The 16,676-nt window shown below is 37.2% G+C and overlaps 1 long non-coding RNA gene across 1 annotated transcript in view; it reads left to right on the top strand.

The window, feature by feature from the left end:
* LOC307001418 overlaps positions 1-16,676 on the top strand; it is a 75,831-nt gene that overhangs the window by 51,431 nt on the left and 7,724 nt on the right. Inside the window, exon 3 of the long non-coding RNA XR_013798236.1 lies at positions 4,317-4,428. This is a non-coding gene — a long non-coding RNA (uncharacterized lncRNA). The remainder of the gene's footprint in view (positions 1-4,316; positions 4,429-16,676) is intronic.

Below are 16,676 nucleotides of genomic sequence, written 5' to 3' on the forward strand. Positions count from 1 at the left end.
ACATGTCTTGGAAATTAGGGCAGTAAAGTGCCATTTCTTCACACCATAAACTACTTTCTTTCTTTCTTTCTTTCTTTCTTTCTTTCTTTCTTTCTTTCTTTCTTTCTTTCTTTCTTTCTTTCTTTCTTTCTTTCTTTCTTTCTTTCTTTCTTTCTTTCTTTCTTTCCTTCCAATGCATTTTGTATTAAAGGTATTTTTAGTACTGTTTAGTACTAGAAATCTACCATACAAAAACAAGAAAATGTAAAGACAAATCAGACACAAAATTATTTGTTATATTTAACAAATAATCTTTAAAACCCTTTACCCAATAAACAATCTGTGCATAAGAGTTGTATGGGACGACCCCCGAAAGGCAATTTACACTGAGATGGAGGACCAGGCCTCTGGTTACCATGGCAAGCAACGACAAATCATCTGATAAGACTGTTTTATTGGCCAAAGGAATGTGGGGAGAGTCACTCTCACTCCATTTCCCCATAGGAAAGACACATAAGGCCCATAAAAAAGGACTTTCTTCCATCAATTCATAGGCAAACTTTCTATGAATGAACATGCTCCATGACATTGTGTGTATGCTTATTACTGTCTTGTAGTGTATTTTGTATTGTATATCGTTTTATGCAATGTTTTATGATAGAACCACTAGTGAATGTAACCTCACCTAATATTGGCATCTACAAATTTGTATTTTGATCTACCGGTAAATTATTGTGTATATTATTTTGATACCTATACAACACAGCTCGAAGACAAAGGATCATAAACTTTCCTATTGGCTCACTGGCACCCTGGGGGTGTGTCCCGAGCAGACGTTAAAGGGCAACTGTGTTCCCCGCTCTCTTCAGGTTGCTGTTCGTGTGCAACTCCATGGGACCTTTGTTCATCATAATTTCTTCATTCAATGTGGAAGAACTTTCACCTAAGACTACATCCGGACACACATTCAATGACTAATGCAAGTATTGTATATTTAACTAAACAGAGGTTTGGTATAAGCTGTAGACACCTTGTTAACAATGAGCTTTAAATAAGAAACTGATGGTTCTGTTCAGATGGTTAAACGACTCTTGTCCATAGCTTTATCCCCCTGTTTCTCTTTCCACGTTTGCGTGATTGTGTGTGTGTGTTTGTTTAGATTAGTTATGTGTTCGTGATTTAGTTAAATAAAACTGTTTTAACTAAAAAGCAGTTTTGATTCTGGTCCCTGCTTGTAAATGAATGTCCCTTTAACGGTGCAATCAGCTACATGCTAATAAAGAGGGTTTTATTTGTGGCTACAAAAAATATTCTTTCTGAGAGTTGTTAGACTATCAATACTGAGTGTTCGCTGGAAGAACATATTAATTTATTGTAATGTTAATTCAGCTACATCAAGTTAAGATTAATTGATCCAAATATTTATAATTAATTATAACAAGTTATGATTAATTATTAATATTTCCCTTTTGAGCTAATTTGCTAAAAAAAAAGAGTTTGCCAATGGGTATGCATTTTTTTATTGCATATATATTATTTTATGTTTCATACTTATTTTTGTTGTTGTTGTTGTTGTTTAGCTTAAACTTCACACAATTGAATCAGATGTCGGACTTAATATAGGTTTTGCTTCTTGAATAATGATTCTTTTAAGAATGTTTAGACAAAAAAAGAGAAAAAATACAGTTTATGTATATGTATTTGAGACTTTGTGTCTTCTAATAGTTTAGGTTTAGCACATGTTTCTCGTATTGCTTTAGAAGAGAATGGCACACAAATCAACTACATGTATGATCATTTTGATTGATTTGACAGTCATCAAAAGGCATCTTTTTTTATTCCTATTTTTCATCAAATCATTTGAGGGTGGTAAATTATTCCTCAAAGTAATTAATTCATGCATTGATTTATTATTTTATATTTTTCCAACTATTATTATAATTCAAGTTTCGTATGTATGTGTTTTTGCAGCACAAGATGCACACTTTTACATAACACAATGGTGCAAAGGGTGTTTTAGTTTCCGCCAGAGGTGCGGCACACCACAAGGATTCATCTGTCCCAGTGTTCAGCTTGGGAACTAATGAAAAGACTGGGTGTTTTGACCTCAAGTCGATGCTTTATATGGCAAAAAACACTAACCTGTCTTACTATAAAAGAGACAGCAGTTTCTCTCCCTTTAACATCTTGTTATTCTCATCAGACTCAGTGAAGATTCTGAGTTCAGTCTGTGACTGGTAAAGCATTGCTGGCCTTTGCTCTGTCTGTCCTGCGAATGAAAGGAGAATAACTTCTCTTCCTCTTAAGACCCTGTTTACTGCTTTGACACCGGTGCAGTTATTTATAATGTGTGTGTGTGTGCGTGCGTGCGTGCGTGTGTGTCTGTCTTATAAATTTCAGAAAAATGTAAAAAGAATATAAAACCAATGGCCAAAGAGCATGTATGCATAAAAGAGACAGCACACATTCACATCCATTTGATAATGTTATTATCTCAACCCAATGAGTTTTATTTATATTTATATTTTAAATGTACTTAATATAGCAAATGTAACAAATTACTCACCTACTTTTGTGTTCCATGGATGAAATCACATTGGTTTGGAACCATCTACTTTTTTATACAGAACTTATTTGGATGTATATCGTATTGAATGTATTCAATTATTAGAAAACTTGATCCTTTGTGATCCAGTGTGTGCACTGATGCACTTTGATGCCAAGCCACCTTGTTATCAGCTTGAGCTTTCAGACCGCTGAACGTGTCCTCAAAGCCTGAACTCTATTCAGTGAAGAGAAGCCAAATGATCATCTCTGTAACGGGCACGTCTTCTTAATGCTCTGAGCTCTTCACTGACTTCTTAATCACACCTCTTCACACTACCAGTCTCAGAGCGTGCCACATAAATACATGCACAGCTTCCCTCATCCACAGCCTCATCTCCCCCTGGACTCACTCTCGCTCAAGAGTCCTTGTCTTATCAGTAATAGCTTTCTGTCTTAAAGGAATAGTTCAACCAAACATGAAAATACTGTCTTCTTTAACTTCCTCTCATGTTGTTTCAAGCTTGAATGATTTTCCTCCTTCTGTGGAACTCAAAGGATGGTTTTTCCCCCCCATGGGGAATGAGGTTCATAAAATGTAATGTAATGCAATTGTGACTAAATATCTCACAATGTAACTTTATTTGGCATGCACAATATATTGGTATCATATTATTTTATTGATCGATGTTAGAAAATATTTTTCTATGTTTGATATATCATGTAGCCTATATTATTATGTCCTCTGTATATATTTTTGTCCTTTTACATTTAGATTACCGTTGCCAGCATTTAAAGTTAATCTTTAAATACACTAATCATTTAATAACACTAATAAATGTTTTGTAAGCTAATCTTTAAACTGTTATCTTTTTATTTAAACTGTACATTATAATGTTGTAATGCATATATTCAATGTTTCAAAACGATATTAAAGCATTTAAAATTATTGATTTTATTTTTTTTATGTTTTTTAAGAAAATTATTATATACAAATAATATAATAAATGGCCAGAATTGTAATATTAGTTGTATCACTACATCTCAGAATGTGACTCTATTATTTTAAACTTTATATTTATTTATTTTTACTCTGAGACACAGGCTTCCATATGTTTGAGCAATTAAAACCAGAAATGAAAATCAAACACTTATGCCACATTAACCAACCTATGCAAACATGCCCATATTGATATTCACATATGTGTTTGGAATATTAAATATCACTATTGATATTAAATGCAAATATTCATATTACTTTATCTCCTTCTTTGTGCAAAATGAATTTTGAGGGGAGAACAGGGGCAGTGAAAACCATGGTTATTGCATTACATTAACAAAACCAACGAATGACTCATATTCACCTGCATCAACCTTCAAAACTGAGGACCTCATTCAGTCGCACTCAAATCTCTAAATAAAACTGCCTATTGCTCATCCCTACTGCACTCAGAGCTAAGAATAGATTATGATCACAGTCAAAGTTCAGAGCCAACAACTCTCTCGACATTATCACAAATGCTGTTATGAAAGAGCAGTTCTAGACCTGTGTTTAATGTTCTTACTTTAGCTTTGACAGATAAGAATTCACACATCATCAGAATTTTCGTGTTTTTCCCCATTCATGACTTCTCATTCATTTGGATGTTTGATGTTTTGGGTGTTTAGATTTAAAGTGTGGGTGTGAAGATCTGCTCTGTTCTATGGACCTGGAGCATTCATGATTCTTGCCAAGCAGGGGTGGAGAGGGCATATGGCATTTTTGTCAGTGATTTTTCCAAACCTTTTCGCAGGCATTCACAAGTTGCAAATGATTCTCGCCTGAGAGAAAGATGAGACGAGAGAGACAGACCTGTTTTTGAGCCTGGCGGCTCAAATGTGTAACATGATGACCTGGCAGAGCAAGTAAGTCAAACAGTAGGCTGTCTTTTTGTCTTGAGCTGTCAGTCAAATTACCCATCTCTCATTTTGATTTTTGACGAGGCCAAGTGTGTGCAGGCCTGCTGGATGTCCTTCAAGCTAAGCAACGGCTTTATTCATATTTACTTGTTTACATCATTGTGTGGTTTTAAAAGCACAATATGATATTTGGATTAAAATATCCAAAAACCACTAAAACAATGTTATATATTTTGTTGACTTGTGTACTTACATTATCCCAAATGTTCCCAACAATGTTTAAATCGAGAGAAATCAGCTATTTTAACCAGTGTGACGGTCCGTGTCACCTGTCAATGTCATATCCACGTTACCCTTGATTTTCCGTGGAAACACCAAAGACACTTTAATATATTTATATATATATCTGCATGAGTCCTGTTGGTAGCTATCCATCAGCTGTGGAGGTGAAGACGACAACTCCCATGAATCCACTCTTATTCACGGCGTCATCAAGCTACGCATTTGTTTTTGTTTTGAATAAGCGACATCTAGCTGTGAAACTTGCATACCGTGCCTTTAATGCCATTGTGTTAATGCCCAATGGTGTAGTCCCATTAGAAAGAAAAACACATGTTGTGTTCTATACAGAAACAAGAATCAATAGAGATCAAACGGAGACTTTGGAACAACCCATGTTATTCCAAACCTATATGACATTCTTTTACTTCTGAAAAGATATTCTTTAGAATGTTTAATGTTGTCCATTCAATTAAAACACATTCTTTGAAAAATCTTCTTTTGTGTTTTGCTGAAGAAAAAAAGTCATGCAGGGTTGAAGCAAAATGATGATAGAGTTTTCATTTTTGGGTCAGTTTACCCTCTTATCGGAGCTTTTCGGAGACAAAGACCTCAGTAATTTCAATCCCACATTTGCTAAAATACCAAATGCTTAAAAAGTCAGTGTTTTCTGAACTCAACAATCCTCACATTTTTATTTCTCCAAAGGAATTGTATTGTGTAAAAACTCATAACCGAGAGCTTCTTTGACACCTGAGATCGAAAGGAACAACCTCTGAGCAATGAAATACTCTATCTCTGTTCTCATGGCCCTGTCGTTGAACTGAGAGCTCTATTTTTTGGAGGGTGAGGTTAGGAAGGATCACTATTTGACCTGGCACTGAATATATGCAACGATAAAACATGATGCCGTTTAAGACCGGACTGGTATTTCACTATCCTCTCCCAGACCTGTCACTAACACCTGAAGGCATTTTAATGAGACTCATTTTAAACTTTGGTGTGGGCTATAGTCTAACCATGTTTCCATTTGTTTCTTCAAAAATAATCAAATTGTTGTAGCCGTGTTTTATCAGAAGCGCAGGCAGTCAGTGCATAAGATGCAGAGAACTTACTAAAGAGCCCTGTATGCCACGCCATTAGAAAAGTGTACATGGCCCATTTAATATTATTTTCATGGCTAGATAATAACTTTCAAAGAGCTGTAGACACTATATATATAAATGCAGAGGTGTAAAGTCCAGGGGTCAGAAAGTAAAAGTCCTGCCATGTTTATTCCACTCATAAATTTCACTTATTAGTTCTATCTCCTGGCTTAACAACTGTGCTAATTAGCTAATTAGTGATTGGAACAAAATACTGAGGAGGACTTTTACTTTCTGAACCTGGACTTTACACCTCTGTATATATGTGTGTGTTACATTAGTACATTATGTACATTTTGCTTCTCTGGTACATTAACAACCAAATATGTACCGTATAGGTACATTACAACATGACAAAAACCTGTTGATAAATAAGAGTAAAGACACAATGTGTCAATAATGGGTTTGAGCATCCCAAACACCCTGGCCACTCAAAATGAAAGACTATTGTAGCTAAGTTGGAGTTAAATAGAAACAGCCGCAACAAAAAAGAATAGCCATTGTTTTGTTTGGCTCATGCTTTTGAGAATATTGTCTTTTTCAAGGGAATTACTCAGGTGTCCTTGTTTTCCTCCACATGCATTGACTCGATAAAGAGCCTTTGAGTCTGTGTACTTTGCTTTAAATCATAAAAGCCACCCACATTCAGAGCACTTGGTAGCATGAGCTCGTTCTACATCGGTGAACAAACCCACATGCTTACTTTACACGTGGGAGGCATTGTGAAGCAATTTGACTTCAATGCAAACAAACACCTTTTTGTGGAGCCAAGTTAAACACAGAAAATGGGGCAGAAAATTGGACTCAGCCGAGCTCTTCAGAATTAATGCAGGAGTTAAATAATCCAAGAAGAGAGAAACTGAAAACTCTTCAGGAGGACTTATTGCAGTTAACAGATGAAAAAGACTAAAAACATCAAGTATTATGACATTATAATCAGAAGTTATAGTATTTATGATTTATTTAATAACCAGGCAGTATGTATACTCATTTGCCTTCCTGAAAACCTGGATAGCCTGGTGGGTTGGTCAACTTGTGAGATGACTGTTGTATACAAAAAAGGAACTTTGTAAATATTTCAAAGTTTAAAAATGAGACAACTTCAGACATCATGCTGGCATTTGATCCTGCTTAAAATATCTGTAGAGTATGACTAAAATCATTGTCACTGTACATTTATATTGTTGAGAAGCACATCAAATAAGCACGGAAGCATCCGAACTGGACCTTGGAGCAGTGGAAGAAGGTCGTCTGATCCAATGAGTCCCGGTTTCCTTTACATCACATGGACAGCTGTGTACGTGTGCACCATGGCACTAGAATGAACTGTGGAATGACGACAGCTGAGGGAGTGTGATGAGTGTGACCCTGTGTCTAGCAATTCACGTGGACATCAATGTGACACGTGCCACCTACCTAAATGTTGCAAACTAGGTACACCCCTTCATGGCAATTCTATTGCCAGATAGCAGCGACCTCTTTCAGCAGGATAATGCACTCTGCCAGCCACAATGAACACATTGTTCTGGAATGGTTTAGAAAGCATAATGATGAGTTTAAGGTCTTGCCCTGGTCTCCAAATTCCCCAGATCACAATCCAATTGAGCATCTGTGGGATGAGCTAGACCAACAATTCCTATGGTGGCTCCACCTCGCTAGCCTGGTCCTACCAGACTCTCGTACATTTCATTTGTACAGAGAGTCTGGCCTCTCTCCATTGACAAGCGTTAACTTCCTTGAAGGCGGGTCCTCTGTTGAAGTTTAAAACGATTGGATCTGCCCGGAGCCACTCTGGATCTGCCATAACCAATCGCTAACGTTTGGGCGTGATGAAACTTCAACTCAAACTAGCGCACGACCTCAACGTCATCGTTCTCAGCCACTCCATCTGTACGCTAATTGGACCGGTAAAATATTGACAGAAGAAAACCCACAAATATACCGCAAACCCAGACGACGTACTGAAGGAAAATGATAATTGAGCGGACGCACGTAGGAGGGCGGAGACAGGCTACCACCTCGCAACCTACAGTACAGGACTTGAAGTATCGGCGGCTAATGTCTTGGTGCAATACCACAAGACACATTCAGAGGTCATACAGTATAGAGTCCATAGGGGGGTCGAAACTGTTTGGTGGCACGCGGATGACACACACTCACATACTCGGTTTCGCTATCTTAGTGGGGACTCTCCATAGGCGTAATGCCTATATATTCTATCCCCTAACCTTAAACCTACCAATCACAGAAAACTTTCTGCATATTTACATTTTCAAAAAAAACATAATTTATTATGTTTATTAATCCACTGCATGGTGATTTCAGGTTTTACTATCCATAGCCGCGTTTCCACCGCGGGAACTTTCCCCAGGAACTAGGAACTTTGGGGTGGTACTCGGTGTGTTTACACCGCAGGAACCAGGGTCTAAATGAAGTTCCAGGTAAATATTTCCCCCTCAGAAAGTCCCTGCTGGCGAGGTAGTACTTTTTCAAAGTTCAGGAACTTTCGGGGGCGGGACTTGTGCGCTGAACGTGCTGATTGGTTGTATCCACGCCGCATATTGATTGGATGACTCCACGCAGCATTCTATTTTAACCGGCATTTAAAAAAATCTATTGCGGTTCGTGGCTTCATGCATTAAGAGTTGTCTGTCTGCAAATATGGAATTTAATTATAAAAAAACACTGGACCGACGACGAGGTTCAGGCTTTATTACGCGTATTTGTGTAACAGGACATTTTCTGCGCGTTCGTCCCAGCCATCTCACATTCAATGTCCGCAATACATCACAAACAACTGCAGCACAGTTTGAATCTCCTCCATAACGTTACTTGTTATAAATGTGGCGCTCAAAACTGATTACTGTCCGTCGCAGACTGGGAGGAGCAGTCGCGCGCAGTTTATAATCTTCCCGGTACTTTAGACCGCGGTGTAAACGCAGAAAGTAACCGGTCTGGGGCAAAAAAAAGTTCCTGGGAAAAAAGTTCCTGGGACAAATTGTTCCGGGTAATTTCGGTGGAAACGCGGCTCATGTGGGATGTTTGGACCCTACAATGTTATATCAACCTCTACACACATACACACACACAATATATATATATGTGTGTGTATATATAATGATCTTGGTATTTCTGTAGTTTTTTTCAGATGAAACAGCAATTTGAGATGTAAATCCATTTTGAATGAAACAGTTTATACAGCAGGCAGTATTTATTGCATATGTGATACAGTAAATGTAGGGATTATGCACTGTGGGTGTGATGGGCCACTGGTTCTGGGCTTTTCTTTAATGTATCTGCCAGCTATCATGCCCAAAACACAACTGTAAGCTGGGTTTATCTGGATTTTCAAGCAGGGTGTTCAATGCTGTATTGATCCAGTGATGTTTTACTTTTGGTGTTTACAACTTCAAGGAAATTTGATTTCAGATTCAGGATAGGCAGGTTGTGCTATAAATATATCAAAGTGAATGACTGACATCGACCATTTGGAAAACGTTACATCATTACATCTGTCTTTCTCTTTAATCATGCAGTCCACTAGTCATAATTAGAAGGGGTCTGCTTTACTAATTAGAGTAAACCAGCTTATTTCTTTAACACCCTACGGAACTGAAACCTTGCTTTTCCTACAGAGGATGTAGTATGTGTGTTACGTAATGTGGTCACTTGTTATCGAAGCACAGCATCCTACTCAAATATGTCTCTCTCCTGTTACACATATTCACTTCAATGGGCAAGCAATACCTTTCCCTTGGTTTCCTTTAGTTATTTGGGCAACCTGAATAAAACACTGAATAACATGCGCAGTGCTTTCACTCTGGACAGTACTGACACTATAAAAGGATCTTGGGAAACTCTTTCATGCGGACCAGTTGAGAGTCCAGTCTTTAATAACATGCTTTCATATCACATGGAACCCCAATGAAAGGCATAGACCCTCTTATTAGTGATCCAATGAAGACAAACACTAAATCTGTCTCAAAAAATAATTTACTTCCACCTTGCAAATGGAAAAGTTCACTGCTCATCATTTCAACTTCCTGATCTCATTATTGAAAGAGCTTCACAGGATGACATTGGCATGCTGGGATAGGATATTGCTACCACTTCGAAATGAGTGAATACCCTACTGTCAGACAGGGTTTTAGACAAAAAACATTTTATAATAAATGGAAATAGCTCATTAAAGATTGTGCTGATGAAAGCATGCTAATGAGCTCTCATCTTAGAAGATCTGTGACTGCAGTTTGAATGTGATCAGAATCGTTTGAAGAGAATGGAGATGTGATGGCATAATATATTGTATGGCTTTTTATGTGAAAATGGGCAAAAGAATTTGACTACTGCCTTTGTCTTTTTTTTATTTCGAATTTAAAAAGCATATAGAGCAGTTCGTTTTGGGTCTTGGCTACTGATTGGTCTATATCTTCTACCGATTTGCTTATAGTAAAAAGTGTTGTGTTATAAAATTGATGTCCCTGATATTTTTTATTGTATGTATGTATGTATATATATATACATATATATATATATATATATATATATATATATATATATATAAATTCTATTTCATTGTTTAGACTTTATATGTATTTCAAATACTTTAGCCATGATTATATTCCAACCCAGGCTCATTAGAAAAATGCACCTGTGGCGACATTTCTGCAAAATGATATTGCATTGCTTCTTGCACGTTTCACAACAAAAAACAAAATTCATTAAATTTTATCCGCAACAGATGAACGTGAACCTAGCAACGTTTTATTATGTTGGTTGTTGTTGTACGTAGGCCTATTGTGGCAGTTTGATACAACGTCTGGTGAATGGTGCTTAAAGGTTTATGCTCTATCGCGTATGAAAATAACGTACCACCAACACTAAACTCTACCCTAAACCTAACAAATATACTGTTCATAAAAGCAAATGTGTGCTAAAAACATGTAATTTTAGCTTGCTTGCAATTAAAAGTCTTTGCCATCTTTTGTTGTGACTCGTTGTTTTGGTACTTGTAGCATGAAGATAGAAGCACATTTTTCCAATAAAGCCTAGGTTGCTATATTGACAAAACTGCACAGCCTCTTGTACCTTATTGCCTAATGATTTCTCTTTCATTTAACTTGGACCATTGTTCTAGTTTCTTCTCTAGCTTCTTCTTATACATTACTGTATAAATGCCCCCAGTCACCCCTATTAATCCTTTTGTAAACCCACTAAATAAACCCAGAGCCCTTTCCCATTATTCCCAGCAGCTGCGCTCTGCAGCCACCTTTGAACACTAATTGTTTCATAGTAAATGCTCCGGGCCTAACATCCAACTAAAGGCATTGGGAAGCAGAGTTTGGGACTGCCAGCTTAGTTTTGAGAACCAACCAACTTTAAAGAAACTACTTTTATATTGAAGCTGGAATCACTGCGCCTGCCAGAACCAGACTTGTACCTTCTTTCTCGCCCGTGGGTTTAGAATACACATTCCAATTACAGAGCCGCAAATGTAACCTGTTTTGAGTTATTGCCGAAGGGAAGGGCACACAATAAACCTGAGGTTATCTAGAGTCATCAAAACAATGGCTCAGCCTATGGGTTATTATAACCTAAAGGTTATTTGATTGGCTGAACAATGCAGCAGATGAGGGGAGTGTTCTGTAAAATTGTTTGAAAATCAGTTTGGTAATGCTAGCTGTGTATAAATTACGTACTTAAGCCTTAAATAAATCATTTATATTTATTTATTGATTTATCTGAAACAATAAAACAGTGAATTAGCATGTTAAAGTGGTTTGTAACGTGTGCAAGTGTCTAAAAGGTATTGAAAAGTGTTGTATTGTCCTTTACAGATTTCCTGTGCCCTCTAATTCCTTTGTAATAACGGCTCCTCTAATTGGAGCATTACTTACAGTAACTCTTTGAGTGTAACTAAAAATTAGTCCCTTGTGATGACTTTTAGTTGTGGTGTGGCTCAAGAGATGGGTGATGGGTTTGTCTCATTAGTGAGGAGACTGTAAATATTCCTTGTGTCATTGCGTTTCCCCTATCATCTAACGGTAAGGACTGTCCTTTCAAACGGTCCTATTGAGAAGATCATTAGTCTCCTCCCCCTCCATCAAGGGGATTAAACAACACTTTTAATTGCCTGTTATTAAAGTGATAGATGGCTGATGCATCGAGTAGACATCCATTCATCTCTGTCAATTCATCTCTGATATTGGCAGATATTGGACATGGCATCTTATGTAATGTGATATAGGATTAGATTTATTCAATACTCTGCACTTCATGAGCAATCAATAAAGTATATGAGACCAGGGACTGCACATTTGAAATCTTTTATTGATTCCACATACATATTATATATAAAAGAGATGAATGTTGCTCAAGAAAGATGAACTTCCCTGTTTTAACACCAACAAATCAGCTCAGCTCATTGTTTACTCTGGAAAAAGTGTTAGTTGTGTAAATGCCATTCGTAATGTCACAACAGCCTTTTGTACAGTCTTGCCAATGCCTGACTGGGTGATTCTCGCCAGCTGAATGTATGTGAATATTCAGGCATCTGCTGTCTGACAGATTTAAAGATTTACAGTTATTCACAAAAACTTTGTGCCCACGAACATGTAAAGCATGTGGATTGCTTAAGTATAGGATCATGTTGTGTTATCGGTTATTTTAGGATTTATATATTACATTTCTGATTGAATAATTAATATCTGATGCCACTTAAATAAGAATTTCAGATCACTTAACACCATTTTTTTTAGATATATATATATATAAAAATGATCTGCAGAGCTAAAATGATCTAAGATCTTTACAGAGCTTAGCTGTGAAGGAACGCAAAAAAACAAAACAAAAAAAACATATATATATATTTGCGTTCCTTCACAGCTAAGCTCTGTAAAGATTTGTTAAAGCTGTGCTCTTTAGACAGTATGGTGGAGAGGAAAGAAATTATGATTATTGAATGCGCTGTCATGTCTAAGTTGTGTCTAAGCTGAAGTGAGAGCTGAGTTTAATGATTTTAAAAATAGTGTTGGGTCCGAGTCCACCTTTGTCGAGTCCGAGTCGAGTCCAAGTCCTTAACAACCGAGCACAAGTCCAAGTCCGAGTCCAAAGAGGGTCGAGTCGGACTTGAGTCCGAGTCCTTAACATCCGAGTCCGAGTCGAGTCCGGCCGAGTCCACAAAGATTTAAATTATTTGAAATTGACCTTTCACAAAGACCCGCCCCTCTTGGTTACTGTTGCTACGTCCGACAAGCCATTCCTCTCTCACTCCACATGTTCTCGGTCGGAGCAAAGAGGACACTAACAATGTGCCAACAGACAAGACAGAGCAGGGTACTTTTGGTTTGAAATAAAGTCTCAGCTTTCAATTTTTTAAATTTTTATGAAATTCAAACGATAAATACTGTTTTGTGGTGCTTTAATGTGTAGGCCTCAGTTCAAGCAGCACGTGAACTGATAATCTCTTCTAGTTATAGCACAAATTTCTAAAAAAGAAATCAATACACACTATTTTTCAAGTTCAAGTCCACTGCCTTTAATCTACTAACTGGTTTGGTTTGTCTGTCGAACAAAAATGGCGTGTATCTGCATTATAATTGGTCAGATCACCTGTCAATCAAATCCCGGCGAAAGGTCTCAACACTGAGCTCTTAAATTAATATTTTAAACCTTACAAAATGATTGCAATGTATAGTTACAGTCATACGTTTACCTATTGTACATCTTTTAGAATCTGCAAGGTAATGTTTAATAATGCAACACGATGCATTAAGAGCCAGGGGTAAACTTTTGAGCAAGATGATGATGTTTAAATTTTTCTTATTGTGTTGTACATGCTAATATCTTATTTAGCCTCTGAAGGGTTGGACTAAATTAATGAATGCATTTTTAAACAAATAAGACCAATTTACACCAATGATCCAGTTCAAAAGTTTACACCTCTTGGCTCTTAACGGATGCTTCCTTCTTGTGCATCACTAAATGTTTGCAGGGTTTGTAATAGTTGCGTATGAGTCCCTCAGTTGTCACCAGTGTGGAAATATGGATCTTACAATCATAGTCACTGCTAGTAAGGAGTCAAATATGCAGAAGATGCTGGAAAAGCAAAGAATGTGCAGGAGCTGGAGGATTTTTCCTCAACCATTAAAAAAAAAGAAAAAGTTGTGGATCATTCAGGTAATGACACAATATTAAAATCGAGCCTATGTAATTTGTCTTTATTTTGTGTTTGTATTTTATTTAGGCTATTAAACATCTGTTATGTGAAAAAGCTTTTTCAGGGCAGTAGGCTACTAAATAGAAACAATGTGTATGATCCGTCTTATTAAAAAACATAAAAATAACATTTTGGAGATTCTGCAAGGAGTATGTAAACTTATGACTAAAGTAGGCTATAAATGCAACAAAAATGATAACATTATTAGACGCCAAAATGTTGCTATGGTTATCACGTTCTTATGTTGCTATGTGTCAAATCATCGCAATTTCATGACTCAAAGGACAAAAATTAAGTGGATTCAATCCCACATTTAAATGCAGTTATCACTATTTATAATTTACAGTGTGAACGTAACCACTGGTCCTCTAGAAGTATGAAAAACAAAACTATTTAGATTGTCAATAGCGCTCCCTTTAAGCCATCACTTACCGCGTTCGGCACTCTCCCTAAAACTCTCGTCATAAACACTGACTGAAGTTGTCCGCACTGCACAGTGAATATCTTATTTATATTGCGTCTAGAGAGACTTTGTTGTTTATGAGGGGATTTGCGAAAGGATAAAGCTCGTGCTGATTCTAAACATACATTTTGAGCGAATTATTCGCATGCGGACTCTAAAACGCCTCTGATTTGCCACTGTGTTTATGCACTTAACTGTGATTGGCTACAATGCTCAACGCTGAAACAACGTTGTTTCGTTTCGTTTTTGAATAAAAAAAATTCACAAAATTTAGTTTTGTGTCATCCAGTGCCCGGACTCGACTGGACTCGGACATTTTTCCGAGTCTAAAATGTCCCGAGTCCGTGTCAAGTCCGAGTACAAATTCATTCGAGTGCGTGACAAGTCCGAGTCCATTCAAAATTGGACTCGAGACCGGACTCGAGTCCGAGTCCGAGTTCGAGTACCCCAACTCTATTTAAAAACTAAAATCTACTTTCATGACTTAGATTACTTTGTGTTGAGATCTTTTATCACATGACAATGATTGACAATGACTAACAGTGTGTTGTTGTGTCCATTTAGGTAGGTTACTGATTTAGCAGTGCTTTAAAATGCGTGTTAAAATAGTGGCACATCAGTGCATTGGTGATAATGGCAGTTGTTTACAAGAATTCCTTATTCATCTGAGGTTAAAAAAAGTAAGCTCCATGAATATCATTCTAACAACAAAATGCTGAGACATTAACATCATCTGGCATCAACATCGAAGTAATTCAGGAAGTAGAAGCTGAGTGATTGTTGTGCTGTAACTGACCTGTTGTTTTTTAACAGCTAACTTCTGGTGACTCATGACCGCATGCCTTCTCTCGTGTCTGTTTGTTTACACATGATGTGCTCCAAAGCAACCCCCCAAATGAGGGGAAATGCCCGGAATAACATTTTGAAAACAAGTCGAGGGCAAATGACTTTATTATAAGTGCAGGAGAAATCAGAGGCTTTGAAATTCAGCTGACGTTAGAGACGTCTGGTGTCTCTGTGCCACCACTGTCCAATTCGCCACAGGCAGGTGAAAACCACAGGCTTTTAATCCACTTACTGTGGACACTGAGCTCCAGAGACACACAGACATAACTAAAAAACAAAACCATTTAGCAGAACCATGTGAATAAATACTTGAATTATTCCTTGACAAATGCTGCAAGCTTCTTAGCCGGGTTGTCCTCCACTAAAGAAAGACAATATTTCCCCTTGACATGACCTCATGAAGCCTGTGTGTTGAGACACCAAATAATGCAGTAATTCTCTCAGTTCACTGCTTCTAATAGTATCTGATAGCCAGTGTCAGTACAAAAGATTGCTCTGACCCAGAACATGATGGGCTGCAGGACGGGCTGCAGGACTGCAGGACTATTTTCCTATCAATGTAATTCAATCTTTTTTCTTAAAATATGAATTGACTGCATTAATATATGTATGTGCATACACTACATACTGCATATATAAACCACACATTGCGTCCATTAGTCCAACTTTTTATTTTTCAGTATTGAATGAAATCAATTTCTCACAGCTTCCCAAAGTCTTGCATGATTTTGATGTTGCAATGCATTGTGGGATTGACTTGTCTTTGAGAGATACATGCAATGCTTTGGCCAAATCATTTTTAGGTGTCTTACCGAAATATCTGATGGTGATATTAATATAATTTCAATGAATTTTTGTTTTTTGTTGCAGGGACCATAAAGGTTATTGGCATGATCATGGTTGTAGCCCTTTTTTATTTTTAAATATTACAACATAATATTAATCATGAATGTCATGCTACAAATGTCATAATTTAGCACAAAGCACATGTGAAATACATTTAGATTTAGATTTAGATTTAGATTTAGATTTAGATTAGCCTTTATTGTCTCCTGACGGAGAAATTCATCTTGGGCATTCGAGATAACAGATGCAACACAAAAATACATAACACATAACATGATTTACCCACACATAATTTACCATAATCTACCTACACACCACCCCCATCCATCCCCCCCCCCCCCCCCCCCACATCCTACTCCTAGCACTTTCTATTAACACATGCTGTGGTCAGTAGCCTCTTTATCTCCTTGCAGCTAACCCACACACCCTATTTGTTGTTATTCAATATTTTTATAGA

This window comes from Phoxinus phoxinus, assembly GCF_949152265.1.
Source record: "Phoxinus phoxinus genome assembly, chromosome: 7".
NCBI classification, from domain to species: Eukaryota; Metazoa; Chordata; class Actinopteri; order Cypriniformes; family Leuciscidae; genus Phoxinus; species Phoxinus phoxinus.